Genomic DNA, 26,917 nt, shown 5'->3' on the forward strand with positions numbered 1-26,917 from the left:
TATTGACCTTTTTTGGGGTCTATAGTTCTGTAAGTTTTAACACCTGTATAGGTTTTTATAACCACCACTACAATTAGGCTGCAAGAGAGCTCCGTTGTATAAAAAGTAAACTCCTGTATGTTACCCCTTTAAAATCAAACCCCTGGCAAGCACTGATCTCTTCCCCATTCCTTGTGGTTTTGCCTTTTTTAGAACATCACAAACACACACAAATCATACAGTATGTAACCTCTTGAGGTCTGCTTCTTTCTCTCTGCAAGAGTAGGAATTCGTCTGTGTTGTTATGTGTATGAATACTTTGTTCTCATTTATTTCTGAGTAGTATTTCATCTTATGGATGTATCATAGTTTATTCACCTGTTGAAGGATAATTGGGTTGTTTCCAGTTCTTGATGGTTATAACTAAAGCTCCTATCACCATTTATGTAACAGTTTTTGTGCGTGATCAGACATTTTCATTTCTTTTGGGTAATGATCAAGGACTAGGATTGATGAGAACTCCAGGTTTAACTTTATAAAAATGGCCAAGCAGTTTTTCAGAGTGGCTATATTATTTTGCAGTCTAACCAGCAGTGCATGAGAATTCTAGTTGTTCTGTATCCTCACCAGCATTTGGTATTGTTAGATTTTTTTAAAGTTAGTCATTTTAACAATATAGTTTTTATTGTGTTAAAAAATGTTTCATTTAAATTAGCTGGGTGTGGTGACAAGCACTCGTGATCCTACCTACTTGGGAGGCTGAGGTGGGAGGATTGCTTGAGCCCAGGAGTTTGAGGCTGCGGTGAGCTATGATCACACCACTGCACTCTAGCCTGGCCAACAGGGTGAGACCCTATCTAAAAAATTTTGTTTTTAATTTTATTGAGATAAAATTGACATACAATAAAGTGAACATATTTAAAGTGTACAGTTCAAAAAGTTTCGGCATGCATAAACACCTGTGAAGCCATCATGAATGTAAAGAAAAATGAGCATATTTATCATATGCTAAAGGTTGCCTGTGCCCATTTGGAATCCTTCATGCCACCATGATATCACCTTCCTCAGGCAACAAATGATCTGCTTTCTGCCACTGTAGATTAGTTTGTATTATCTAGACTTTTATAAACGAAATTATATGATATATACTCTTTTGTGTAATATAGTTGTATCAAAGATATCCTTGCCTAGTATGGTCACACCACATGTTTGGTTAAATTGATACTTCCTATTTACATTTCTTTTTTTTTTTTTTGAGACGGAGTCTCGCTCTGTCACCCAGCCTGGAGTGCAGTGGCGCAATTTCGGCTCACTGCAAGCTCCGCCTCCTGGGTTCACGCCATTCTCCTGCCTCAGCCTCCTGAGTAGCTGGGACTATAGGCGCCCACCAACATGCCTGGCTAATTTTTTGTAGTTTTAGTAGAGACAGGGTTTCACCATGTTAGCCAGGATGGTCTCGATCTCCTGACCTCATGATCCGCCTGCCTTGGCCTCCCAAAGTGCTGGGATTACAGGCCTGGGCCACTGTGCCCGGCCCCTATTTACATTTCTTTATGTTTGTGTGGCTGTCATTCAATGCAGAGCCAAATTATGACTGTGATGATGATTATTATCATTATTATTATTTTTAAATTACTATTATTATTATTATTTTACAGAGTCTTGCTCTGTAGCCCAGACTGGAGTGCAGTGGTGCAATCTTGGCTCACTGCAACCTCCATCTCCTGGGTTCAAGCAGTTCTCCTGCCTCAGCCTCCTGAGTAGCTGGCACTACAGGCACGCACCACCATACCAGGCTAATTTTTGTATTTTTAGTAGAGATGGGGTTTCACCGTGTTAGCTAAGCTGGTCTCGAACTCCTGACCTCAAATGAGCCACCCACCTCGGCCTCCCAAAGTGTTTGGATTACAGGCGTGAGCCGCCACGCCCAGTCATGATTGTGATTATTAATCATTATTTGTTAAATTGTTGGGCGCAGAGCTAGTATTTGTGTTTCTATTATTTACAGAATTTTTTATGAATGTATAGATGTATTTTTTCTCAAATAATTCCATATATTGAGACCTCTTAATACTATTTTCCCATAGGTAAACGTTTTATTATGATACCTACAGTTCACAATTTAGCTATAGTTAAACATGTCTAGTCAACATTTCAATTTTCGGTTTGCTTTACATCTTGAATTCCTTTATTTTATTGCTGTATCTGTCACTTGAGATTTTCTTCACTGTTCTGTGCTGAAATCCCTGTTTCTGGCCACTTAAGTGTCTTTCTCCACTTTCTTAGTTTAGTTCTTTGTTTTGGTATGTCCTTGATTAGCTTCTTGAGGAAGAAATGAAATTACCCACGGCCTTTTATACCTAAAAATGTCTTTATTCTAGCCTTATGTGTAATTGATAATTCAGCTAGATATAGAATTCTGAGTTAACAATAATTTTCCCTCAGAAATCTGAATTTATTTCTCTCTTGTTTTTTAGTATGCAATATTCCTATTGAGAATGTGATAACATTTTGATTTGAGGTGATTTGTATGAGACTTGGAAATGTCACAAGGATACTCTTTGGTAGGGAAATGCCTTCTTCGTTGTGCTAGAGCGTCAGTGGGGGTCTTTCAATCCAATATGTATCCTTAAGTTACAGGACTATTTATTGAATTTCTTTTGTATACTCTATTTTTTCTACAATTCCTATTACTCATATATTGGACCACCAAGATTGATCTTTAATTTAAAAAAAAAATTAAAATATTGTTTTTGGGATATGTCTTGATTTACTTTATCTTCAACTATTTCTACTGATTTTTTAAAATTTCTTCTATTATATATATTTTTTCTGCTAGTTCTTTTAGAAATACTACATGTTCCTTTTTTTCAGGGATACGATATTTTTGTATTGAAAAATGTTTAATCACAGATTTTTTTTCCACAAAATCTTCTGCTTCTTGCACTGTCTCTAGTTCTCTTTCGTGATGTTTGTTTTGGTCTCTGTATTTCATGATGAAGGCTTTTCTCTAGTTCTCCTTGGTCCTCCCTACATATTTACGTGTAAAATACAAAAAAGGATTACCAGAGGCGTCAGATAAGAGGGGGTGTCAGAGTGGAAACAATATTCTTTACAAGTTGCAGTTCAAATATCTTTATTTTTGCAAAACTTACAAAAACATATGTCCCATTGTTGATTTATAGCTCTATAATTATTTACAGTTATTTAGTGAGATTTTGGTGGCAGAGGAAATAAATATGGTAATCATTTTGTACACCCCTGCTGAATAATAACTTGGCTGGGAATCGAATTTTTTTTTTTTTTTTAGAGAGACATGGTCTCACTCTGTTGCCTGGGCTGGAGTGCAGTGGCACAATCCTCCCACCTCAGCCTCCTGAGTAGCTGGGATGACAGGCTCACACCACCACGCCTAATTCTTTTTTTTTTTTTTTGTAGAGATGAGGTCTCACTATGTTGCCCAGCCTGGCTTGAACTCCTGGACTCAAGCAATCCTCTCACTTCAGGCTCCCAAAGTGCTAGGATTACAGGTATGAACCACCATGCCCAGCCAGAATTCTTGAGTCAGTTACTGTATCTCAATATTGTGACCTTACTACTCCTATGTGCTCTTACATTGATAGTATCTGGTGAGAAATCTCTTTATCGTTCATAGTTCATAGTTAATCCTTTATTTATGTACCACTTCCTTTTTTCCTGTGATAGCTTTCCAGATTTTTCTTTAAAGTTCTGAAGTTTTATTATGATGGGGCTAGTTAGGAATTTACTACAATAATTATTATTTATTTAACATTAGGTAGAATTTTTCAATGAAAAAACTCATGTCTTTCAATTTAGGAAAATCTCAGCTTTCATCTCTTTAATTATTACTTTTTCTTTTTTTTTTTTTTTGAGATGGAGTCTTGCTGTGTTGCCCAGGCTGGAGTGCAGTGGCACGGTCTCAGCTCACTGCAACCTCTGCCTCCTGGGTTCAAGCAATTCTCCTGCCTCAGCCTCCCGAGTAGCTGGGACTACAGGCACATGCCAGCATGCCTGGCTAATTTTTTGTATTTTTAGTAGAGACGGGGTTTCACCATGTTGGCCAGGATGGTTTCGATCTCCTGATCTCGTGATCCACCTGCCTTGGCCTCTCAAAGTGCTGGGATTACAGGCCTGAGCCACTGCATCCGGCCTAATTATTACATTTTTAATATTCATTTTTTTCACTCTTTCAGACATTTCTTTTTTTCTTTTGTTTTTCTTTTGAGACTGCTGCTGTGTCGCTAGGCTGGAGTGCACTGGCACCATCTCGGCTCACTACAACCTCCACCTCCCGGGTTCAAGCAATTCTCCTGCCTCAGCCTCCCAAGTAGCTGGGACTACAGGCACGTGCCACCACGCCCAGCTAAATTTTATTCCAGCTAAAATACTAAAATTGTGTATTTTTAGTAGAGATGGGGTTTCACCATGTTGACATCTCTTTAAATTTATATCATGTCTCTTCACTATTTTTTTTCTAATTTCCATCTCTACTCTGTACTAGGAGACTTTCTCAGTTTTCTTTTTAAATTTGCTAATTATTTTGCTCCTGGATATGTCCTCTAGATTTTAAATTATCAAGAGATCTGGGTTTTTTTTTTTTTTCTTCTCTGAGATGGAATTTCACTCTTGTTGCCCAGGCTGGAGTGCAATGGCATGATCTTGGCTCACTCCAACCTCTGCCTCCTGGGTTCAAGTGATTCTCCTGCCTCAGTCTCCTGAGTAGCTGGGATTACAGGCACGTGCCACCATGCCCAGCTAATGTTTGCATTTTTAGTAGAGATGGGGTTTCACCATGTTAGCCAGGCTGGTCTCAAACTCCTGACCCCAAGTGATCTGCCTGCCTCAGCCTTCCAAAGTGCTGGGATTACAGACGTGAGCCACCACTCCCGGCCAGAGATCTGATTTTTTAAAAATACTCATCTGTTCCCTTGCCATAATGGCATTTTAAAATTTCGAATGTTTTTGTTCCACAAATGTCATTCTCTACTTTATCAGTTTGAGGATTCAATATTTTTATCAGGTCGCTTTAGAATTCCTACCGTAAGGTTTTGCATGGGGTGTGTGTTTGAGTGTGCAACTGTGATCAGTGTGAATTACACGCCTACAATTATACCGTCTGTATGCAGCAGACCCAGTTTTACTATTGTCACGACACTAGACATTCTCTTATGTTTTCTGCAATTCTTACATGTGAGTTTATCTTCTGTGGGAATTTTACTTTGTGGGCTCCCTCAGCTGTGTTGTCTCTTTAGAAAGTAATTTCACATTGACCCACAGGGTACATAGATCCTAACCAGATCGCTAGTTAATGACGGGCTCAGGATATCCTGTGGATGAAGGTGATGCAGCCATGTTCACATGAATGCACCTATTTCCACCTGTGACTGATGCAGAGGCATTCTAACTCCTAACAGCCAGCCCTGCACCCAGTCTGGGTCCTGAATATGAGACTCTCCCAGGTTCAACTCCTGTCCCTGTGTGATATTGGGCCCTGCCCTTTCTCCTGTTTCAATCTCCAAAGGGGAATTTTTTTTAAAGGTGTAGAAAAATAGGGGAAAAATGAACTCATAGATTCCAATCTTGGGTTTGCTAAGAATATTTTCCTAAAAATATGTATAGCCTATTTTTAAAATATTTATACATTACTAAAGCAAAAAGAAAGTGTTACTTTCCCAGACATGCTAACTTCCCAGCAAATAACGCTTTGGCAGATTGGCAAGTTTTGCAAATAAATAGGGACCATTCATCATGAAAGATGACAGGCATAGACACTCAAGATTCCAGTTTCTAAAACAGTATCTAAACAACGTTTGAGTAAATTACTAACTTTAAAAATAGATTTAATTTAAAAATTTCACAATTTGCATGAAGATGGCTTCTTATTAAGAAACGTTAAAATCTTTGTTTTAATTTTTATTGTGAAATTAAATAATTCAAACTTCAAGTCATTGGAACTTTAAGTTATTCTGAGCCTTGTGACAAATGTGGCTATGCAGCCTGAGTCACGTGGCATGCAGCTGCAACTTCCGCTTTTTTTCCCCTCTGTGAATGATTAAGAAGACCAAACACCACCAGAGAGAAGACTCCCTCAGATCACCACCCCTCCTCATTGAGTCATAAAGTAATCTTCCTTGGCACATAGCAATCTGTGACCAATCAAATTGCTTTAATGTATGCACTGATCTCCTGTGGAAAATGTTGTAATCCTCTGAAAATGTCTTTGTCTCTGTCTGTAAAAGTGAAACCTTAACTTCTCCACTTGGGAATGCTGGCCATATTCATTTGGAGCTGACGCTTCTTGAGTGACCATCCTCAAACTTTGCACTCGAATAAACTCTATCCTTAGTCATATTTTCTGAATCTCATTATTTAAGGTTGACACTATTTATGAGAAAAAGATGAAACAGAAAGAACTGCAGCCAAGGTGAACTGGTCAAAACTGGCTAAGGTCGTAAAATAGAACTTTTACAACATACAGATGTGAATTAATAAAGTTTAGGCATGAGCTGAGAATAGCAGATTTATATCTGAAGTCCCGCAAATCTGGGTTTCATCAACTGCTTCAACTCAGTAAGCACTGCCAGGGCTTGCTCTAGGCGCAATGCTGTGCTTGGCAATGGGCATGCAGAAGCGACTAACATGTGCCCTTTGCCTCCCAAACAGCTCCTTTTTAACGGATCAACCTCAAAACTACGACACCTGGGATCACCAGACATTCTGCAGTGCAACTGGAACTTTCATGCTAAAAAAAATTCAAACCTGAGTCTAAACAAGCGTAGTGTAAACATCAGTGCAAAACATCTAAGTGTAAACATCAGCTTACAGGAAATACAGGAAGCAAAAGAATGTATTAGTTACACCATAAGAATGCAATTCATCAAGATCCAGACTGTGGAAAACTGAGCAGACCAAACATATGGCCTGAAAGCCAGAAAGAAGAAGGGGAAGTATCACATATTGAGAGAGCTTAAGAGATTTACCAAATGCACGATGTAGACTTTGCATAGAGCCTATTTGAACACAGCAACTGCATAAAGTTATTTTTGAGAAAATTTTAAAACAAACTGGATATTAGATGAAATCAAGAAATATTAATTTGAGGAAGTATGATAATGTGTTGTGATTAGGTTTTTTTTACTGAAAACCTGGAATTTGTCTTAAAATGATCCAGAGAAACACTGAGTGGTGAGGAGAGGAAGAGGTGGAGAGTAGATAAAACAAGATTGGCAAAATGTTTATAATACTTGAAGCTGGGTAATAAATACGTGAAGATTCATTATATAGTTCCTTTATTTTTGTGTATGCTTGAAAATATTTATAACAAAATGTTTGTAGAAATAACACAGAACTGAGTTTGACTCAGCAAAGAAAGGAAAGTAGAAGGGAGGGAGGGAGAGAGGAAGGAAGGAAGGAACGAAGGAAGGAAGGAAGGAAGGAAAGAAGGAAAGAAAGAAAGAAGGAAGGAAAAAAAGGAAGCGGGGGAGAGAATGTACCTGTGTGCAGCAACAGAAAAGCTGCAGTGAGCTTACGAAGATTTGTGGGGAGGGCTGGCTGCCTTCCATGAGTGTCTCAGTCTTGGGAAATATCTTAATTCTGCCAGATGTGAGAAGTAATGGAAGGGTAGCAGTATTATAGACATAGAATCTTTTTCTCTTCTGCCCATTTTACTTAATCTTCTCATCAATAATTTGGGACTATCTCTGCCTTTGGTTGTGTTTGAAGGAAATCAATGTATTTCACTCCAAAATACAGGTCCCTGGTATAATGAGTATTTTAATTAAAAACCCTTAGAGACCTTTAAGCACTGGTGTTCTCGTATCTATACATACAGGTAGGGCTAACCCACCAAGGAGAACAATTATTCTTGCTGTCTTCCCTGTTATCTCCATATCCATTACAGAAAAGAAGACCCAAAAATGTAACTACATCCGAACAGACCCTTTTCAAGATAATAACTAGCTCCAAGGATCATTTAAATTCCAAAGAGAACTATTTACAAGTTAATTTCTGTTTCCCATCCAGTCATTCTTTCTAGTAATCATTTATTGCCCTTCAATGGAATTCTTCTCTCCACTCCCATAACCTGTTTTAACAGGATCTAAGCTCCCATTCTTTCTGTAACTGACATCAGTGGACTGCGGGAGGTCCCCAGTTGCTTGTGGGACTTCCACCCCAGTGAGAATAAATTCAAGGCTGAGTCAGAAAATAGTCCAAGTATGGAAATGTATTGCAAAGTGAAAAGTACACACTCAAGAAAGGGGAGCGCGGGTGTACTCAAGAGAGAGTCACATGCAAAAGGGTTTGGAGCGGCTGCCTTTTTAGGGGTTTCTTTAAGGGGTGGAATATTCATGAAGATTCCTGGAAAAAGGTGGAGATGTTCTGGAACTGTAGTGCTACTCATTTTCACACCAAATATGGATGTTCCTGGAACTGTCATGGTGCTGTGTGGGTGTGTGAGTTGTATGTTAATCAGCGTATCATGAGGTTCTAGGTGAAACCTAGGTCAAATCCAGTGCCACAGTGGGTCCAGTTAGTCTCACCCAGCTTAGAGCACACCCTGGTTTTTCAGGGTCTTATCAGCCCATAGTTTCTGAAGCTATTTCTACAGTTTCCTTTTGCTAGCCATGTGAAACCACTGCCTGGAATTTTCTATTCTCCTGTGACCACTCTTGTTATTCCTGTCTCCTAACCTCAGAATGGTATATAAGCTTCTGTACCTCACTGGGAATTTGGGTCTTCATTCAGAAGGCTCCCAGTGTATACATGTTAAATGAATTTGTATGGCTTTTCTCCTATTAATCTGCCTTTTGCAAGTTAATTTTTCAGTGAAACTTCAGAGAGGGTCAAACGGAAAGCCCTCCCTTGGCCCCATACATGTTATTGAGGTATGTTTCTCATGGATAAACGCAATCTTTAAGTTATTTTTGGAATTTATTAGTCCCTTACTGGTAACTCCATTTGCTTCTATAAGAAACAAAGGCAGAGACTTATAGTAAATTCCAGGGCTCTCCATAGAATTATTAACCCATTATAAGAGTAGTAAAGTTGCTGAGAAATTACCTGCTTGTTTTCTGGGTGTCCTTTGGTTTATTCTGTTTATATACATTACCTACCACCCTAAACTTCAGGGCCAGGATGTGGATTATCATGGGTTCCAGGGAGGATCGTGAAGGAAATCAAAATATTTCACTCCAAAATATCCTTCTTTGACGTATTTTGAGATAGCTGTTCAGAGGGCTTGCAAACAGAAGTAGCCCCGAAAAGCTGTCTTTCCTGGGGAGCTTTGCATCTGTGCAGAATCTGCACGGTGCAGCCAGACCTCCTCTGAGGCCTTCTCTTATTCAGATCTAGAAAAGATTAACTGAGAGTCCAACATCTTTAAAGGTCTGAAGGAAACTCTTACCACGTATTCTCTCCAAGAGCTGCAACCTGTGAGGTTACATCATCTACATAACAGGACCCCCTTTGCCAGCCAGGCCTCTTCTTCTCTCTCTCCATAACCTGTCTTACTGCCATAACCTGATGTTGGCCATGCTCTGAGCCCCATTCTTTCTGTAACTACAAGATGGTAGAAAAGTGTCAACCATCTGGCGATTTCTTTCAGTTTTTATTTTTATTTATTTTTATTTTTTTTGAGATGGAGTTTTGCTCTTGTCACCCAGGCTAGAGTGCAATGGCGTGATCTTGGCTCACTGCAACCTCTGCCTCCCAGGTTCAAGCAATTCTCCTGCCTCAGCATCCTGAGTAGCTGGGATTATAGGTGCCCACCATCACACCCAGTTCATTTTTGTGTTTTCAGTAGAGATGGCATTTCACCATGTTGGCTAGACTCGTCCAGAACTCCTGACCTCAGGTGATCCACCTGCCTTGGCCTCCCAAAGTAGTGGGATTACAGGAGTGAGCCACCACGCCTGGCCTGAGTTTTTATATTTTGTATGACTCCCAAGCTCATACACATGTTTCTAAAATTTGTGTTTTTTTTTGAGACAGAGTCTCACTCTGTCACCCAGGCTGGAGTGCAGTGGTAAGATCTTGGCTCACTGCAACCTCCGCCTCCTGGGTTCAAGTGATTCTCCCGCCACAGCCTCCCGAGTAGCTGGGGTTACAGGTGTGCACTGCCAGGCCCAGCTAATTTTTGTATTTTTAGTAGAGACAGGATTTCACCATGTTGGCTGGGGTGGTCTTGAACTCCTGACCTCAAGTGATCCACCTGCCTTGGCCTCCCAAAGTACTGGGATTACAGGTATGAGCCACCATGCCCGGCCAGTAAGCTATTTTTCTTTTCTGTTAATCTATTTGTTTTACAAACTAAAATGATCAAACCTTCTGGGGAAAATAGCATCTAAACTTCCCTACAATCGTTACCATGAAATCCTTTCCATTCTAGATTAATCTACTCACATAAAGACTGGAAAAACTGATGAAGATGTGAGTTATTCCTGCCTACTCTCAATTTGGGAGGAGAATGCTCTGGTTTCCTTTCCCTGGAGATATACGATATTTGGGGAAAATGGAAGATGGAGGCTGAGAATATACAAATATGGATACTGGACAATCTGGAGTGTCTAAACATTTTTTTCTATATACTGCCTTTGGATTCTATAAACTCTAGAAATATCTGAGGAATCAGAGGATTATTTTGATAACCTTTTATTCCCATAAGTGGCCCAAATATCACTCTTGTTCTAATTTTAGTTGGAAAAATATGGTCACTGAAAGCATAGACTAACCTAAGCAGACTCTCTGCTAGTTTATTTTTAACTAATGCTATATGCCAGGCACTGTTGTGAGGACTTTACCCTTGGAAGCATGCATGATTATTTTTAGAGCTCCTCTGCAGAGGAGAGCACCCAAGTGCACACAGGCGTCAAGATGCAGCCAGGACTCACACCCAGACAACCTCATCCTCAGAGTTCTGCACATCTCCACTGCCCTACGCATGGCTGTCTTTTATTTAGCTTTAACTTTTGTATCTGATGTTTTTTAACATCAGATTTTCTATTGATTTTTCCCAAGTAATAATTAACAAAGCAGTCATACTGAACCTACTAATCACTAGAACTATGCAATGGTAAGAACAAAAAAACCTTTTCTTTGTGCAAAACTGGAATAATTAACCAGAATCTTTGGTACATATGATATTGGAAATCACCCAGCTTCATACTTTCCCCTCTTGGCTTTTTTTTTTTTTTTTGAGACAGAGTCTCACTCTGTTGCCTAGGCAGTGGCGCAATCTCGAGTCACTGCAACCTCCGCCTCCCGCGTTCAACCGATTCTCGTACCTCAGCCTCCTGAGTAGCTGGGATTATAGGCATGTGCCATCACACCCAGCTAATTTTTGTATTGTGAGTAGAGACAGGGTTTCACCATGTTGGCCAGGCTGGTCTCGAACTCCTGACCTCAGGTGATCCAGCCGCCTTGGCATCCCAAAGTGCTGGGATTACAGGAGTGAGACACTGCGCCTGCCTCACCCCAATCCACATTGCTTTATTCACTGATGAAGCATGCAAACTTATAAACAGATCCTATGCTCTTTTAAAAATTCTTTTGGGTTTTTCATTGTAACTGTGACTTTTTTTTATTACATTCGTACATATGACATTTTCTTTTTTTCTTTTTTTTTTTGAGACGGAGTCTCGCTCTGTCTCCCAGGCTGGAGTGCAGTGGCACGATCTCGGCTCACTGCAAACTCCACCTCCCGGGTTCACGCCATTCTCCTGCCTCAGCCTCCCAAGTAGCTGGAACTACAGGTGCCTGCCACAACGCCAGGTTAATTTTTTTGTATTTTTAGTAGAGACGGGATTTCCCCGTGTTAGCCAGGATGGTCTCGATCTCCTGACCTCGTGATCCACTTGCCTCGGCCTCCCAAAGTGTTGGAATTACAGGCATGAGCCATGGCGCCCAGCCAATACATATGACATTTTCTAAAATACATCTTCGAAGTCCAGAAATTCAGTACTAATAAAGCTATCCTATTGAACAGCGCTTTGCAAGTCACTTTGTTGGATACTTTCTGGAATTAAGATGCATGAGACATGGACACTACTTTCAAGGGGTCTAGACCATGGGGTTGTGAAAAGTGTTTTCCTTGGACCAGCAGGATCTGCATCAGCTGAGAGCATGCTAGAAATTATTGGGCCCCAGAGACTCTGGGAGTAGGGCTCAGCAAAGTCTTAACAAGCTCCTTGGGTGATTTTGATGCACACTAAACTTTGAGAATCACTGATCTAGCAGTGTAAGAAATATAAACAAAAGACTCTAAAACAAAGTTAAAATCAAGTTTAAACAAAATACAGTGGAATTTCCAAGAGGGAAAGTTGAGTTGAGGTGGAGGGAAATCTTGAAAAGGCTTCCTGGATTTGGTACTGGGGCTGGCTCCTTACGGAAGGGTGGAATTGGATGGCGCACATTGGAAGGTGGCAGGAGGTTCATCTCAGGAGGATAACAGAAGATGGAGGTGGACACAGTTAAGTGTCCTGTGAGGGGGCCTTAGAATCCTCCATTTGGGTGAAGCAGAAAGTGTGAAACAGCCAGTAGAGGTTCAGTCATGGAAATCTTTGAATATCATTACTAGTACTTTAATAATGAAAGAAAAAAGAGAACATTTAAAGACAATATGCCATTTCTATAAGGGAGGAAAATAGTGGGAATATGAGTATACACAGGTAGAATAATGGGAAACGTTCTTATATTTGTTAGGACTTCAAGGAAACCTGGAAAACAATGATGATACTTTAAAAAAATTTCTTGTGTAAATTTAAAAAATACTAAAGTACTCATTACTTTTTGAAGACACTACTATGGGAATTTCAGTCACAATATGGATAACATTTTTGCCTTATAAAGAAGTGTGGTAGTGACACTGTATTATTGTAATAGAGCCATAATCCTAATTCTTGGCCTTTGCTAGATAATTTCCTGATTCAACTTTAGAAATGGCTTCAAAGAGCATTTTGAGAGAAGTTGTAATATGAGTAAGTATAAGGTAGACAATAATATTGCTATTAAAATGAAAGCCTGATATTGAAATATAAAAATGAACTTGCACCATAATAACTAGAGAAATCTTTTAAACATCCAAAAATAAGTATATTTTTAGGTTTACTATTCAAAGAAAGACTGCAGAAAGTCAAAGGAATTTTATCTGGAGAACACAGTGTAAAATGAAAGAGATTTTAGAGGGCTTTAAATTTGGTTGAAATGGAGTAACAATCTCCTGCTTGAAACAACCAAAATAAATCATGAAAGAACAACATGGCAGGGACATCAGACAACAAAGGACAGTGATCTCTAAGAAGCATCAGAAACGTGCAGTTGAGAAGGAGGCTGGGAGGACTTGCTTTCCAGTCACAACCCTGCTGACTAAGTCAGGATCTGGTCAAAACAGGACGCAGTGAAGAAACTGGCAAAAACCAACAGGTGGCTCAAAGGCAGCTTCTAGTTGCTCCCAGTGCTCGTTAGTATAAGATACTCTCATCAGCACCAAGACAGTTTACAAATGTCATGGCAATGACCAGAAGTTACCACCTCTTTTTGTGGCAATGACCAGGAAGTTGCCCCCCCTTTCTAGAAAGTTCTGAATGACCTGCCCCTTAATTTGCATTAATTCATCCCTTAATTTTGCATATAATTAAAAGTGGGTAAAAGTAGGTAAAAATACAGGTAGCCAACAGCCCACAAGAGATGCTTTGGGGTACTGCCTGTGAGTTAGCCCTGCTCTGTGAGGACAGTTCTGGTTCAATAAAAGATTGCTGTCTAATACTCCTGGCACACCCTTGAATTCCTTCGTGGGTAAAGCCAAGAACCTTCCTGGGGTAAGACTCCAATTTGGGGGCTCAGCTGCCCTGAGTCAAAGTGAGCCCTAAGATTGCCCACCTTATGGCTCTGAGAAAGCTTTCAGGCCATGGCGCAGGGAGGGGCATCCAGGTGGAGCATGGTGGTCTTCCTGAGTTGAGACAGAGCTGGGAATTGGGGAAGTCAAGAGAGCAAGAGTTCTGAAGAGAAGAGAGCTGCACAGAGGAAGAACCCTGGAGACCTGCAGAGAGTTCCATGGGATCTTGAGCAGAGCACTGATCCGTACATATGTGTGAGGAAACGCTTTGAGGATGGGGGAAGAATGATCCAAAAGATTGAAGAGAACAGTACTTCAAAGAACACACAAGGCCAAAAATAGCACCTGTTCCCAAAAAGCAGAATGGAAAACCTTGTAATTCAGAGAGCATCAGTTAATGTACTAAGAACCGCCTTGCCACTGTAGTGGAGAAAAATTAATCCTAGAATAAATTCAGATCTGCTTCTAATGAGCAAATCTTAAAAGCAAGCCCAGAAATGATCAAACTCTTTCAAAGTACCTTAACTACATCTCAGAACAGAGCTCAGAACTATTTATAGGAGTACAAAAATAGTCAACAACCTATGAAATAAATCATCAATATCTACCATTCAAAGAAAAATTGCCAGACATTCATAGAAGCAGGAAAATACAGTCCATAATGAGAAGAAAAATCAGTGAATCAAAACCAGCTCCAAAATGACACAAATGATAGAATAGGCAAGGACTTTAAAACAGCCATTCTGATCAAATTTCATATGTTTAAGAAGCTGGAGAAAAGATTAAAAATGCTAAGTAGTGACATGGAAGATCCAAATCAAACTTCTAGAGATGAAAACTTCAAAAACTGAGGTGAAAAATATATTAGATGAGAATTGCAGCAGAACAGAAATTTTAGAAGAAAATATCAGTGACCTAAAAGACAGTACTAATAAGATGCTATCTAAAATGAAACACCAAGAGAAAAAAAGATTAAAAAAAAACTAACAGAGTGATCTCTTGGAAAGATGGGGCAGCTTGGGAACTTTTCCACCGAAGCACTTTGTGCTGGATAAGAAGGCAATTACTGCAATCTTTGACCAGTTACTGGAGTTTGTTATTGAGGATCACATATTGCTGAAGTATGTGAATCTCCCTTCTCAGCTCAAGATCTGAAGATCCAATCCGGGTGGAATAAAAAGAGCAACATATAAGAATCTAGAACTTGACTGAGCTACTGAAGATAATCAAGTAGAAATACAAGAATATAAAAACAAGCTTTCTATCATTGGTAAGGTGCTATCTCAGAGACAAATGAAGGTGGCACATTTTGGCAGGACAAGCTCTGTTATCAATGCAATATTGTGGGATAAAGCTCTCCCTAGTGGGATTGACCATACAACCAATTGCTTCCTAAGTGTTTAAGGGACCAATGGAGATAAAACCTATCTTATGACTAAGGGATAAGATGAAAAAAGAGCGTAAAGACAGTTCATCAGCCCTTCAGATGGACAAAGACTTGGATGCTGGCTGTCGTACACATGTGTTTTGGCCAAAGACGAAGTGTGTCCTCTTGAAAGGTGAGATAGTTTTAGTAGACAGTCCAGGCACAGATGTCACTACAGAGCTGGATACCTGGATTGATGAATGTTGCTTAGATGCTCATGTCATCATTTTGTTTGTAAACTCTGAATCAACACTAATGAACACAGAAAAACATTTTTTTCACAAGGTAAAAGCAGCTTTCCAAGCCTAATAATTTAACTCTGAATAATCACTGGGTTGTCTCTTCATCAGAGCCAGAATATAAGGAAGATGTATGCAGACAGCACATGGAAAGGTGCTTGCATTTATTTGTGGAGGAGGTTAAAGTTGTGGATCCTTTAGAAGCACAGAATCATATATTCTTCATTTCAGCAAAGGAAGTTCTTAGTGCTAGACAGCACAAACCACAGGGGATGCCAGAGGCAGTGAAGTACTTGGGAAAGGATTTCAGGCAAGATTACAGGAGTTTCAGAATTTTAACAAATCTTTGAGGAGTGTATCTCACAATCAGCAGTGAAAACAAGGTTCAAACAGCACACTATTGGAGCTAAGCCAAGACTAGATATTGTGAAAAACACAATAGATTCAATAAACGTGGCAGCGACAGAGAAGAGCTTATTCAAAGGAAGAGCGGGAAGAACAAATTGGTAGACTGAACTTTATCCCAAACTAGATGAACCTTTTAACACTAGATGTTAAGAAAAAAATCAGGAAGGCCGGGCGTGGTGGGAGGCTGAGGCAGGTGGATCACGAGGTAAGGAGTTCAAGACGAGCCTGGCCAACATGATGAAACCCCGTCTCTACTAAAAATACAACAATTGGCCGGGTGCGGTGGCTCAAGCCTGTAATCCCAGCACTTTGGGAGGCCGAGACGGGCGGATCACGAGGTCAGGAGATCAAGACCATCCTGGCTAACACTGTGAAACCCCATCTCTACTAAAAAATACAAAAAACTAGCCGGACGAGGTAGTGGGTGCCTGTAGTCCCAGCTACTCGGGAGGCTGAGGCAGGAGAGTGGTGTGAACACGGGAGGCGGAGCTTGCAGTGAGCTGAGATCCGGCCACTGCACTCCAGCCTGGGCAGCAGAGTGAGACTCCATCTCAAAAAAAAAAAAAAAAAAAAACAACAATTTGTCGGGCTTGGTGGCAAAGCAGAGGTTGCAGTGAGCTGAGATCGCGCCACTGCACTCCAGCCTGGGTGACAGAGCGAGACTCCATCTCAAAAAAAAAAAATCAGGGAGGTTACCAAGGAAGTGGCAAACAAGGTTTCACGTGCAAGGACAGATGAGATTTGTTGACTGTTTTGGTTGATGGATTTTGTTCAGAGTTTCATCCTACTCTAAGTGGATTGAAAGTATATAAAAGTGACTTAAATTAGCACTTAGAAGATGGTATCAGAAGAAATATGGTTGATTGATGCACCAGTGAAGACAATGCCTCAATGTTTAATCCAAGCAAGAAATTATTAAACATTTGAAACCATTATTTTCAGCTGACATATAGAATAAACTGCATACACTGATCTCTTGCAAGAAATTTGATCTCAGTTATGACCTCTATTGCCACAAGTTATGACCGGATTTTCAAGAGGACAGTGTATTCCATTTTTCCCTGGGCTGGTCTTCACTTGTGCATTGATTCCTACAAATGCTCAGAGGGCGCTCCTGGGATTGTCAGAGCCTAAGTTTCCCTAGTTCTTTAGCCTGTACTCCCACTGCTTCCATCAACCCAGCAACACCAGATAATGCATCACACACAGAACTCATGGTTACCTTCATAACAGGATTAGCTTCTCTTACATCTAGGATTTCTATGGGCATCACTGTTGGAGGAGTAATTTGGAAAACTGTAGGCTGGCAATTCATATATGTTTCATTATGTATGGATGGAATTTGGTATCTTTATGAAAGGCTGTCCTGGAGCACCTGTGCCAAGGAAAGACGCTTTAAACAGCGGTTTGTGAACTACACATCTGAGAAACTTCAGATGTTTGCTAGCTTCAGGAGTGCAAACTGCAGCCACAAAGTACAACAAGAAATGGCTATCACTTTTGCTTGCCAGTGGCAACAAGTTGTTGTTACTCAAAGATACCTGGAAGAAGAAATTACTAGATTATCCAAAGAAATAGATCAGTTAGAGAACATACAAAACAATTCAAAGCTCTTTTTTTTCATATTCATAGCTTTAATAGTGTGTTCTACTCAACATTTCTACTTTCATAACTATTGCACTTAATAGCTTCCAACAGTATTTTATGTTATGTTATGTTATGTTAAGATGGCGTCTCACTCTGTCACCCAGGCTGGAGTGCTGTGGTGCAATCTCAGCTCACTTGAACCTCCACCTCCCGGGTTCAAGCAATTCTCCTGGTATCTAGGTGGCAGAGGGAAAATAGAGTCTGGAGAGGGAGGCCGGACACAGTGGCTCATGCCTGTAATCCCAGCACTTTGGGAGGCTGAGGTGGATGGATCACCTGAGGTCAGCAGTTTGACACCAGCCTGGCCAACATGGTGAAACCCTGTCTCTACCAAAAACACAAAAAATTAGCTGGGCATGGTGGCGGGTTCCTGTAATACCAGCTACTCAGGAGGCTGAGGCAGGAGAATCGCTTGAACTTAGGAAGTGGAGGTTGCAGTGAACCGAGATCATGCCATTGCACTTCAGTCTGGGTGACAAAAGCAAAACTTCATCTCAATAATAATAATAATAATAAATAAAAATAAAGAAACACACTTAGTTAGCTTACCATCCTGTGGGTCAGCAATTTAGGATAGACTCTGCTCTGCACCTTGGCTGGTGTCAGCCAGCCTCGGCTCATTCATGTATGCGTAGCCAGCTGCTGGTCCAGGCTTCCTGGTTGTTTTTATGCAGACTTTTATATCTCCCACCATGTTCTGGTCCACACCTTATGTCTGCCTTCAGGGTACCCATGTCTTCAATCCCCGAGCATTTTCAAGTTCTGCAGGATGAATCAGTCCTTGGTAGGCATCTAGTTTTCATGCCACACATTCTGCTAAGGCAGTTCCCAGTCCTCAAATGTTCGTGTGCAATGAACAGGTATCTGGTTTCGTTTAAAAAGTCTGTGTTTCTGTCTCCTTCTTCTTCTTTTCTCTCCCATTCTCCTAGCTCATCATTAATTATCAAGGGCATATGGGTGCGCAAACATCTTTACTCTACCATACACAAAAGTCTGAAATGCAACTTCTTAAATAAATGACGACCCTTGTTTAATGTCAAAGAAAGGAGTGATGAGTCTAAACCCAGCTCTCTGAGTGGCAGCCATGCGGGGAGATGTCTCCCCAGTTACTAAATTAGAGCGTAACCCACAAGAATAGACTGTGACGATGGCAACAGGAGTTTGAAGGCTCTGTCAGAACATTCTGGGTGTTCTTATGGCACATGGACTCATAAATTCAAAGAGCTTTCTTATTTTTTACTAAAGGCTATGTCTTTGACTTTGGGGCCTCTGTCCGACTCCAGTTAGTAAGTGCACTAAAGGCTGGAAGGTTGGCTGTTTTGGGGTGTGAGATAATGATGGTTGAGCTCCTAATAATCCGCATTGGCTGCCTTTTGTTCTGGAAAGTATTTACTACTGCATTATGGTGGCTTTTGAATATGATTTTCAAAACATCCCAATGATGTCATTTATTTACTTTGCTGAGGAGAGATTATTTTGAGGTTTGAGAAAAAATTAAATTTCTGGCATTAGAACTGTAATAAAGCCATTTTGGAGGTCTGACTGCTTATTGCTTTCAAGCCTGGCCCCTCTCTCTTCCTCTCTGTCCACTACTGGACAGGCTGGTGCTCCCTCCTTCAGCACCCGTGGGAGATTCACACCACACCAGACCCTGTCCTCATGGAGGAACCTACACCTCAGGCCCAGCCACTGACCTCCATTGAAATCCAGCCAGTAACCTTTCCTTGTTCTCTCACATCATTTTCTTTGTGCATTTTTCTACTCCTTCCCTCTCTTTTTCAGCAAATTTGCAGAAATTCTCTCTGTATTTTTGACATTAAGTTTTCACATGTTATGAATGATGCAAATATTTTCTCCAAGACTGTCACTTATGTTTTAGTTTTGCTCATTTCTTTTTTGCAGTACCAACATTTTGACTTTCATAATGTCACATTTGACAATCTTTTATTTTGGATTTTGTAACATTCTTAGAAAGTACTCCCTCCCTGCCCAAATTATGAAGGTTATGTTTTCCTTCTAGAATTCCTGTTAGATGGCCACTGGAATTTCTGGATCTATCTCCCCTGTCTCTCCTATTTGTTTGTATTGCATTCTGGGGTAATTTCTTAATCTTTCAGTTTACAAATTTTATCTTCAGCTTTGTCCATTTTACTATCGCACATCTACTGGCCTCATTTACTGGCCTCGTCTACTGGCCTATTTTTATTTTGGCAATCATTGTTAATTTTTGAGGTGGAAGAATAGGGAGTTGGGGCAACCAAGGGTTAAGGCGTAAGCAAAAGGACAGCAGATGCAGCTAGTTCTAGGCAAGGTTAAGCAGCCTACAGGCCACACCCTCACTCCTGTGATAACCAGACAGAAGTCTCCACTTCAGCCTCTGATTGGCTACAGGCCAACTCTTCACTTCAGCCTCTGATTGGTCACAGGTGAAATCTCCACTTCAGCCTTTGATTGGCTGTAGGCCAGTCCTTCAAAGGGTGTAATCAATTAGAGGCCGCTAAAGGGCACCTAGGGGGTGTTACCAAATTCTTTTAGCTTAATAAAAACCCTAAAGAACATTGTAATCTGGGCTCTTGAGCCACTTGCTCCAGCGTGCTACCACTCTCTGGAGCATACTTTCGCTTCAGTAAATCTGCACTTTCATTGCTTCTTTCTTCTTTTTCTGTTTTGTGTGTTTTGTTAAATTCTTTGTTCAACATGCCAAGAAGCTGGACAACTCACAGTCAACACTTTCCGTCTGTGGCCAGGCATGGTGGCTCACGCCTGTAATCCCAGCACTTGAGAGGCCGAGGTGAGTGGATCATGAGGTCAGGAGTTCGAGACCAGCCTGGCCAACATGGTGAAACCCTGTATCTACTGAAAATACAAAAATTAGCTGGGCATGACGGTGTGTGCCTGTAATCCCAGCTACTCAGGAGGCTGAGGCAGGAGAATTGCTTGAACCTGGGAGGCGGAGGTTGCAGTGAGCCAAGATCGTGCCACTGCACTCCAGTCTGAGCTACAAAGTGAGACTCCATCTAAAACATTAAAAAAAAAAAAGACTTTCCATCCAGTAACATTTTCAATAAGTTAATTTTTTTTTCATAACACTTAAAAAATGCAGTATCTACTTAAACTATTCTCAGGATATTCATTATACTTATGATGAAAATCCTTTCCTCTTTGCTGTACTAGTTTTGTTTTCTTTGGGGCTACTTCTGTTTCCTCAAATGATTGATTCCAGGTTTTCTGTTTCTGTGTGTAGTTGAGGGTCTGTATTAAACATTGGGTTTCCTCAGCCCATGGGGAAACTCCTGGTGGTCTGATGGTAATTGTCATGGAAGAAACCCTACACTGGTCAACCTGGGAGTGGAAAAGACTGTGTGGTCCTCTGGCATGGGAGCAGGGGGTTGCCTTCTGAGTTTGATTTCCCACTCCTCTCCTTATCCAGGGGGCTTGGACCCTGGCTTGGGGTCTGCTCTAAAAGTGGGGAGTTCTAGGCTTGTATTTTGATTCTCCTTCCCCACCCAGGAAGGTTTTGTTTTCTCTTCAGAGTGTCCATCACTTGGGTCCAAAGCTGTTGCTCCAGCAGCTCCATATAGGGTGACAGAGAGGCATGGTGGCCCACCGACCCTGCATGCTGCTCTGAAGCCTCCTGGGCAATCTGCCTGAGCCCCATTCTGGGCTTTGTGTTTATTGGCTCTAAGCCTGGAATTTTCCAAGGACATTGTTAACAACCCTGAATACTACATCATCTGGATACTTCAATTTTTCTTCCATCACTCAAAACCCATCTTCTTCCCCCAATTTTTATTATTATGAAAGTTATTATATACATGTATCAGGAGATATTCTAAGAATGCTTATAGCAAAGTACAGCATTCTCTTACACCCTGTGTCCTACACACCACCCCAGCTTTTCCCCAACCCAGAATGCTTTTTCTTGGGGGGAATTTACCTGCTGTATCTGCAAACAACATGCTTATGTTGTCGCATCTTCAAATTTTGGACTTGCAGATCCCCTGTTGCCTTCCCAGCCCCACCACAGACTTCCATCCTTCCCACTCCTCTCCCCGTGCTGTCAAGACGGTCGCATCCTGGTGCTGGTAGAACAGTGCTCGCTACTCACGTTATGACAGAAATAGACATGTCTGCTGTCACTGAGATTTTTGCAAAAGCCTATCTATGTTGGTTTTTCCTTTTCTACCCCAACTTTTTGTTTTCCCTAGAGATAGCGTTCATTTTATTGTTTATTCCCCCCCCCCCCTTTTTTTTTGTTGTTGTTGAGACGGAGTTTCACTCTTATTGTCCAGGCTGGAGTGCAATGGCGCCATCTTGGCTCACTGCAACCTCTGCCTCCTGGGTTCAAGCAGTTCTCCTGCCTCAGCCTCCCAAGTAACTGGGATTACAAGCATGCGCCACCACACCCAGCTAATTTTGTATTTTTAGTAGAGATGGGATTTCACCATGTTGGTCAGGCTGGTCTCAACTCCAGACCTCAGGTGATCCACCCACCTTGGCCTCCCAAAGTGCTGGGATTACAGGCGTGAGCCACCATGCCTGGCCTATTGTTTATTAACTTGGTTTTAAATACATATATAATCATCATTAATCCAAGCACAATTTTCCACCATCTTCTCAGTATAATCAGGTGCATCAGGTATTTTATCACTTTTCTCTTTCTGAAGACGCCTTTCCCACCCACTCCAATCCTTCCTGGGTTGAATCTTCTGTTTTCTATATCACAAAATTTCTTCTTTTTGGCTGAATTCTCTTTTTGGGCAAAAGGACATCCTCTAGTGGCTTCATGAGATACTCTCATTATTTGCAGGTTCCAAACTTCCAAATTTGCCTGCTCGCTGAAATTTGTTTGTAACCCCCAAATCAATCATTGTCAGGCCTCCTCAGTCATTCACAAGCGCGAGCGGTAAAAAATGTGTTTCTGCAGGCACGGTTCTTAGCTGAGGTCAAACAAGGCAATGTGCTGCCTCTCGTTTCAACTGCCGCACTATAACCGTGTCCTGCTCACCATCTATTTAGTGCCACATTTTGTACATTTTTGTGCTTTTTGTCAGTAATTTTTTTAAAAGAAAAATTTCATTTTAATCCAGCCTGATCTCTACACATGTGTTTCCCACAGACCATATTTTTTAAACAGTTTATCGTATTTAATACATTATAAAATTTGAAAAATTGTAGGAAAGCAGCAGACTTGAACTGGAGCAATTCTAACAAGGAATCATTCTGGCCCCTTGGCAAAACTGATCAGTTTTAAAACAAAGTAAAGTTCACATCTGTGAGGTGGACAGAAAAGCGTGACTTCTGTACAAACTTATGTACATTTAGCATTTCATGTCTAATATCTTTCAAATGCAATGTGCTCATGAGGGTTTTTCTAAAGTCTTGCCTGGTCCCTGCCAAAAGAGAGATGTGGAACCTCCATATAGAAAGAAACTTGATTCAAGGTGTTGTTGTTGTTGTTGTTGTTGTTTAAAAAAAAAAAAAGGGCCGGGTGCGGTGGCTCAAGCCTGTAATCCCAGTACTTTGGGAGGCCGAGGCGGGCGGATCATGAGGTCAGGAGATCGAGACCATCCTGGCTAACACGGTGAAACCCCGTCTCTACTAAAAAAAAAAATACAAAAAACTAGCCGGGCGAGGTGGCGGGCGCCTGTAGTCCCAGCTACTCGGGAGGCTGAGGCAGGAGAATGGCGTAAACCCAGGAGGCGGAGCTTGCAGTGAGCTGAGATCCGGCCACTGCACTCCAGCCCGGGCAACAGAGCGAGACACCGTCTCAAAAAAAACAAAAAACAAAAAAAAAGGAAAAGGAAAGACAAAGGAAAAAGAAAGAATGGATGGCTGTTGGCAATGGAAACTGTGTCCTGACTGCTCATGGCTTGTTTATTAGTCAGAGGCCTCGGGAGGCCCAGGACGCTTCATGGCCATCACTCCACCAACTGCGGCTAGCACCCTTTTTCTCTTTTTTTCATTTCCCATCTGTTGACTATATATATATATAATTTTTTTTAACACCTTGAGGATATCACTATTCCAATTGTTCCCATATGAATACAGGTGTGGTCTCTATTGGATATAAATGTGTCTTTTATTCAAGTTTAGGTCCAGGACTTGGTTTGCTGTCCCAACTGCACATAAATGTCCTTTTTTTGTTGTTGTTTGAGCGATTAGTTGTATGTGTTTTCCTTTTTGCATAAGAAATATGTCCGTTTACTCCAGAGGCTCTTGCTTTCTCTGGGTGATGGAGGGTACGGGGGGACGTCCGCCTCAGTTCCCTATAAAGGACGCATTCGCTGAACTAGGAGGAGCCCACTCCTTCCCCACAGGAGCCCACGATTTCAAATGCTCTTTGCTGCAGCCTCTCGAGGACCTGGACTGAGATGAGGTGACAGTAGCCACTTAGTGGAAACCTGACAACGTCTGTTAGGTCGTGATTCTAGTCTGCATTGACAGAGTTACACATCGTGTCGCCAATCTCTGGAAATACCTGACGACATGTGTTGCGTCGTGATTCTAGTCTGCATTGACAGAGTTACACATCACGTCGCCGATCTCTGGAAATACTTCTTCTATCAGGGATTTGTCACCGCTTAGTGTAATCCTTTCTCTGAGGTCTGGGGCCACACGCGCAACAAGGCACTCACAGGGCCTTTAAAAACGACCCGTTTCTCTGTCCTGCTTCAACAAATAGTGCTGTTTGAGACTGTCCAAAACAATGGGCTCTGTACCATCAAAAAGTCTTCCGATTCTGGTTACAGGGTATTTGGGGAGGGTGGCCAGGCTGCTGGTGTACTTGTGGCCGCCCACATCAATGTGGACAGGTGCATTGGATTTTGTGAGTTGTGCCGGTGTAGGGATGCCTTGGTTGTTCAGCGGAGATGCAGGGGATCTAGTGATCAGAGGTCTTGACATACTGGGCCGACTGTCCCTCTGGCGGATAACCACTTGGGCCCGGGCGGGAGAGAGAGAGACGGCCGGCAGGGGGGCGGGACTCCCGGTCTGGCTTCTTAAGTAATGCCCGAGGAGTAGTGCCCCTTCCACTGCCCCTCATTGCCCCCTGGAGCCGGGGGATCGGGGCAGCGCCTGCGCTGGGCGTGCGGCGGGTGTTGCCGCGGGAAACCCATGTCTGGGGCCGCCCGGGGTGGAGCCTGTCAGTGATTTAATTGTTTAAAATGAGCCCCCAAGTTGGCCGGGCCCGGTGGCTCACGCCTGTAATCCCAGCACTTTGGGAGGCCGAGGCGGGCGGATCACGAGGTGAGGGGATAGAGACCATCCTGGCCAGCATGGTGAAACCCCGTCTGTTCTAAAAATACAAAAATCAGCCAGGCGTGGTGGCGCTCACCTGTAATCCCAGCTACTCGGGAGGCTGAGGCAGGAGAATTGCTTGAATCCGGGAGGCGGAGGTTGCAGTGAGCCGAGATCGCGCCACTGTACTCCAGCCTGCCAATAGAGTGAGACTCCGTCTCAAAAATAAATAAAATAAAATAAAATATTAAAAAATGGCCCCCAAGTGTACTGCTAAAGTGCTGTCTAGTGTTCCTAAGTGCAGAAAGGCTGTGATGTGCTTTACAGAGAAAATATACATGTTAGACAAGCTTGGCTCAGGCATGAGTTATAGTGCTGTTGACAGCAAGTTCAACAGCATTGAGTCAACAATACTTTACATCCAGAAGGAGGAAGAGGAAAGTCATTGATGCAGATGTGAGACCACTCTGAAAAGTACCCAAGTAACATCTATAGTACCTGGTAAAGTTATGGAAAAAAGAAGAAGGAGAAGGAGAAGAAAGAAGAAGAAGGAGAAGGAGAGGAAGAAGAAGAAGAAGAGAAGAAGAAGGAGGAGGAGGAGGAGGAAAGAAGAAAGAAGAAAGAAGAAGAAGAAGAAGAAGAAGAAGAAGAAGAAGAAGAAGAGTGAAATTTGTGGATTCATGAGATGACATTAAAAATTTAGTGGACTGGCTGGGCACGGTGGTTCGCCTGTAAACCCAGCACTTTGGGAGGCCAAGGCAGGAAGATCATGAGGTCAGGAGTTCAAGACCAGCCTGACCAGCATGGTGAAACCTTGTCTCTACTAAAAGTACAAAAATTAGCTGGGCGTGGTGGTGCACGCTTGTAATCCCAGCTACTCAGGAGGCTGAGGCAGGAGGATCTCTTGAACCCAGAAGGTGGAGGTTGCAGTGAGTCAAGATTGCACCACTGCACCGCAGCCTGAGAGACAGAGTGAGACTCCATCTCAAAAAAAAAAAAGTTTAGTAGACAGCATTGTTGTGAGGCTGACAGCCAAAGAAATTTGTAGTCACATTACCCCTGGTCAGGAAAACGCAAAACGCTTCCCAGCTTGTGTTTTATTATAAAGAATAATACATACAGTTAGCTATTGGTAAGAAATATATATTAAACAAGGTGTGTGTAGATAAAAACACATAAAACAAAAATACGTATTGGTTGGATGACAAAAATGTAGTGACCAGAAGCATGGAAGCTAACCATGTATTTCTCCAGGAGTGATGGTTCAGTATCGGCTAGCAGTGTTCATAGTGTCTTTAGAGAACATACTCCAGCACTCACCAAGGCCATGCTTCTTGCATCACAGCTAAGCTTCCTGCATCCACCAAGGCCTTGCCTCCTGTGTTATAGCCATGCCTCTTGTACCCACCAAGGCCACGCCTCCTGTGTCATGGCCCACCCTCCTGTACCCACCAAGGCCGTGCCTCCTGTATTCATCACTGCTATGCCCCCGTTCAATAGCCACACTATGCTTCCTACACCACAGCCTTGCTCCCTGCACCCACCGCAGCTATGACTGTCCAATAGCCACACCTCCCCTACCACAGCCACACCCCCAGCACCCACCACAGCCATACCCAGCACCCTCCACAGCCACACCCCCTTCACAGCCACACACCCGACAACCGCACCCCCTCCACAGCCACACCTCCTGCACCCACCACAGCTATGACTATCCAATAGCCACACCTCCCCTACCACAGCCACACCCCCAGCACCCACCACAGCCATACCCAGCACCCTCCACAGCCACACCCCCTTCACAGCCACACACCCGACAACCGCACCCCCTCCACAGCCACACCTCCTGCACCCACCACAGCTATGACTATCCAATAGCCACACCTCCCCTACCACAGCCACACTCCCAGCACGCACCACAGCCACACCCAGCACCCTCCACAGCCACACTCCTCCACAGCCACACCCCCCACAACCGCACCGGTTCCACAGCCACACCTCCTGCACCCACCACAGCTGACTATCCAATAGCCACACCTCCCCTACCACAGCCACACCCCCAGCACCCACCACAGCCACACCCAGCACCCTCCACAGCCACACACGCCCACAACCACACTCCCTCCA

The 26,917-nt window shown here is 42.4% G+C and overlaps 2 pseudogenes; one reads left to right on the plus strand and one right to left on the minus strand.

Annotated features, from left to right (window-relative positions):
• The first annotated feature begins 12,451 nt into the window (after positions 1 to 12,451).
• On the plus strand, positions 12,452 to 16,142 carry LOC117099461 (annotated as a pseudogene).
• Positions 16,143 to 23,755: 7,613 nt separating this feature from the next.
• Positions 23,756 to 24,499, minus strand: LOC117098379 (annotated as a pseudogene).
• Positions 24,500 to 26,917: the final 2,418 nt, after the last annotated feature.

The sequence above is a fragment of the Trachypithecus francoisi genome, unplaced genomic scaffold (genome assembly GCF_009764315.1).
Source record: "Trachypithecus francoisi isolate TF-2019V2 unplaced genomic scaffold, Tfra_2.0 Lachesis_group16, whole genome shotgun sequence".
In the NCBI taxonomy this organism is placed as follows: domain Eukaryota; kingdom Metazoa; phylum Chordata; class Mammalia; order Primates; family Cercopithecidae; genus Trachypithecus; species Trachypithecus francoisi.